Source organism: Homalodisca vitripennis, unplaced genomic scaffold, assembly GCF_021130785.1.
Source record: "Homalodisca vitripennis isolate AUS2020 unplaced genomic scaffold, UT_GWSS_2.1 ScUCBcl_1270;HRSCAF=4680, whole genome shotgun sequence".
Classification (NCBI taxonomy): Eukaryota; Metazoa; Arthropoda; class Insecta; order Hemiptera; family Cicadellidae; genus Homalodisca; species Homalodisca vitripennis.
The window spans coordinates 161,017-165,791 of NW_025777407.1; positions in this window are offsets into that span (position 1 = coordinate 161,017).

Consider the following 4,775-nt stretch of genomic DNA (forward strand, 5'->3'; position numbering starts at 1 on the left):
TATCCAAGTTAGAACTGTTTATCTGAGCTGAGTTTCAATTAAACTTTGGTTAAAGTAAACGCGGAATCAACAATTTCAGTCAGTGTAGAGCAATCTGGTTGTTCTTCTTAGACAATGGAAACGAAACAAAGATGTTTATTTTCAGTTATTTTGTTAGACTCAAAGTTTGGTTTTTATAATCAGATTCTAACTGTATTGTTATTTGTACTTCCAAGTGCAGTTATATTGTCAATGCAGATTTCGAACACACTATCAGAGTGCCTTTCAAGTTCTTTTCCAAATTAAAAAGACAGATCTCATCTTACCTATACATACATTACTTGTATGTATTGTTTCTTTATTAAACCAAGATTCTTTTCAAAAGTAGGTAAATTTACTTCATGTTAACGACTAATATCAGAACAGATTTATATTAATTTTAATTCAGGGAAGTGAAAACCCAAAACTTAATAAAAATAAATAGATTGAATCTAAAACTATTCAATTTGAAAATTTATAGAACAATGTGAAACATATTTTTGTTTTGAAATTATAAGTAAATTAGTTTATGCTTTCAAAGTGAATATATATATATACATATAATATATATAATCTTGCAAATCATAAGAGATACATTAAAAATTAAATTGACTACGTTGTGCATAATAACAAGACCAACGAATCAATTTGTTTCAGTTAATTGGTTGCGTTCGTTCCACTCGCTTTTGGTAAAAATCTTCAAACTGTCAAAGTACTCGTTTAGGACTAGCAAGCATGAGGTGTATGGTTTTGAGTAAATGTTTTTTACGCAACAACCATATATAGATAAACTGTCGAACTGAAATGTAATAATAGTAAATTTTATTAATATAAAATGTTTTTAAATATTCAAGTTTCAATTATTTAGGAAACCGTTATTCTTAAAATAAATGATTAATTTGAGAATGATTAAATGAGAATTAAATTATTTCTGCCATTATACCTTTAGGTTGTAAAGATATATACCAAATGTAAGCTCATTTCAACAAGTCGTTCTCAAGTGAAAAATAATTAATTGTAAAAATCAAAATTTTGGCTCTTCGGCTAATTATTTGATTTTTTAAAGTTTTTATAATAAAAATTTGGCTTGTTTTTTGGTACATAAATAATATCTGAAAATGTTAGTAGAGTGTTTTGGGACACTCTGAATGTATATAAACATAAACAGTTTGTAGATTTCGTCTAAAATACAAGACATTTTCCAGCGATATAAAAGGTAAATATACTAAAAAAAACATGATATGTTAATAGAACCACTTTTGAAATAAAAAGAATAAATAATTTTTCATAATACAAAGAATATTAATTTATGATATTATTTTTATTTAATTATGTAATTTATAAAAATGAAACGACACAGTTAAAATTGTAATAGTTAATTTTATCTCTACAACTATTCGCATCTTTAATGTAGACCATCAGGTTGTTTGGTTTGTAGAACCTTCTGATGAGCTATTTCTAAATAATTAATTTTAAGTTGAAGACACTTCTGAATTAGGCTTATAATTTAAAGAAAAGCATGCATCGAATTTTGTTGTTATGCTCCATTGCGTGGGCTGAAATATGATTGGATTTTATTTTAAGGTTTATATCACTGCAATTTTTTTATTATGAATATTATATTTTTTTAATGGAGTTATTGTCTGACCAATGTAATCTTTTGGACAGCTTTTACATGGCCATTAGGAAATGACATTGCTGGATTCACACGCCATTTTACCAATTATAGGATAATTTATTTTTGTAGTGGTACTGCAGAAATTTTTTGAATTTATTGTTAAATTATACGTTTTGAAGCGAGGCTTTCAACACGGTTTTTAGCCAAAAGGTTTGTTTAACTTTAGGGGTAGGTCATCAGAGGGTAGTATAGGTCTTACTAATATGTTTTGAAAATTTGAGGGTTTTTAAAAATTACTCTAGGTTGATTACCTAATAAATTTCGTGTTACATGTGAAGCTTGTAGAATATTATAAGTGGGTTTTTTCATACTATAAGTTTATTATAGCCCTGGAAAGAAAACAGGAATACATTTTCCTTGGTTATTGCAGTTTCTAGGAGTATAATGTTTGGCTTTTTTGCATGTTACAATCTACAACGTTTTGAGAATATCCTCTATTTTGAAAAGCATTTTGAATACTTTAATGTGACAATCGTAATCAAATTTATCTGGAACAGTATTTTTGGTCTAACAGTGAGACATTTTGAAATTTTTTTCCACAATGCAACCAGTACGGCAGCTGGAATAATGTAAATATTCTATTGAATTTGTATCTTTGACATGAATTTTAAACTCATATGTCATATGTATATGAAAGTCTGAACATTTTTTCTTTCGTTTTATATATATATATATATATATATATATATATATAAAATCATATATATTATATCACATATTATATATATAGGTATATATATATATATATATATATATATATATATATATATATATATATATATATATATATATATATATATATATATTATATACCTAAGGGCACAGATATATTATAAAGTTCGACAGGGCGGATTAAATTAAAATTTTAAATTTACTGATAGGAAAGAGCTTGACTGAGTTTGTCGCAATTTAGGAGTTTTTAACGTGAACTACAAATGGTCTGATTGGTTCTGTCACTCTTCTGTTGTCCCAGATAAAATTGAAGCTTGCCATCCTTGTCTCGTTAAGTAAATAAGGATTGTATAATAAACATATTTCGAGATTGCGATGACCGTTCAGTGAATAAAATTGCATAGTAACTAATTTTAAATGTATACATATGTATATATATTTAAGGTCACAGACGTAGATTTCACAATGAATAAACTTATAGTAAAATTTTTTTAGAAAAATCGAGAAAAAGGAAAACCATCTAAACACATGTAAATAAAAATGTTACATTAGTCACAAAAATGTATAAATTTTCAGGTAGCAAAATAAATCCATCTATTGTAAGTTGGTTTTCCCGCTAATTAACTTAGCTGTACCGCTACAAATTTCTATTCAGCGCATATATTACAAAAGTGTGAAATAGTTTCTTTTTATGAGTTTAAATGGTAGTAACTTACGTTATGTTTAATAACAATATTTCAACGAAGCCAGTGTTAACTGAGTCCTTTTTTCTGAGACATTAATAAACTCTCCCAAATTGATCGATGATTACCATTTTCAATAAAGATCTAGAGGTAGTAGAAGCAGAGTTCATACAACATCTCGATCATATAGATGAACTCGTTTGTCAATTATCAAGGTTACAGAGTGAGCAAAATATTTTTAAAATCTTGATATCTATTATATATTTATTTATTATTATTAGATATTATTGATTTAAGATCTTAAAATTTTTTAATTTAGCTTCACATAATATATTTTTGTTAGGGCAAAAACTAAATTTATAAAAAAAAAACTTTTATTATACCCATTACTTTCACAGATGGATCGGAGTTTTTTAATCAAGCCAAACGGTGACGACAGACGTGGTCCTCTAGCAATATAACAATCATGGAGAATGAAATTAGTGTGGATATTGCTCGTGTTAAGTAAACTTCTGAAAAGTTTGGACTTGTTATTAAAAAACTTTGTTTATTGCTGTTCTGCAGCTGACAAGTCTGTATATAGTAAATATTAATTTTGTACGGTGCATTGACACCATTTTATAACGTAACTAATTACTTGATTACTTACTTTAGAATAATAAAAAGTATATGAAGAAATGTTGATTTAAATTTGTAAAAGTTTCTATGCCTACCATCCGACAACAATAACTAACGAAATTTCAAAGTTTTGTACAAAAATAAATTCTCTCTAATAAGTTTAGTCGAAACCTCTTAAGAGTTACGGCAGTTATCCTGTTAACAAATTATTCAGAAATGTATATTTCTAAAAACTATATACACCAGCTATCTGTAATTATTACGACCTTATGCGGAATTCAAACAACCATTATTTAAAACTACTTAAAAATGTTACCGCCCTATTTTGTTTAGGTCAGCAATGCGTAATAAATTATATATAACATTTCTTTACGAAATTTCATAAAAACCATCTAAAACTATTAAGGGATATTCAAAAAGTTAACAAAAAAGTATTGAAAAAGTTAACAAAATCAAAGTTGTTTATAAGTATTCTAAATAATTTTGTTATGACTCGGTTTGGAGATATATTGCAGATTTATCAAGTTAAAGTTTTTACACCTATTACAATGGAATATTTAAATGTTTTATTGGTCGATTTATCCCAGTTATGTGTAATTAGATAATGTGGTTATATGGTATTGTATCTGTATCTCGTTTATTCTGAATGTGTTCTAAACTATGTTATTTGTCTTGTTCACAATTTCGTGTTATATTGCATAAGATATACATACCTTCAAACATATATTATATATTTAAGATATTGGTAGCTTTGGATTCTGGGGTTATGATCGGGGAAAATGCAAAATATCTCCTCAAAACTTCGTCAAGAGGGCAAATGTTATAAGCCGATTTCAATAAAATATACCTGAAAAGCACACCATAATCAACCATCCGATATACAAATGTGGATAAGTTTTTTATTTATGAATATTTCAGTTGCGTTTAAGTTCAAAATCCACGCCAAAACCCAGTATCTGTTTTGTTATTAACATATAAACTAAAATTATTCCTTCCATTCAACTCAAATGTAACACAGAAATAAACATAATGCATTTTAGTAATTTACGCTATTTTAGCATTACTGGTTAGGTTGCATTTAAATTATGAATAGATATCCTTAATAG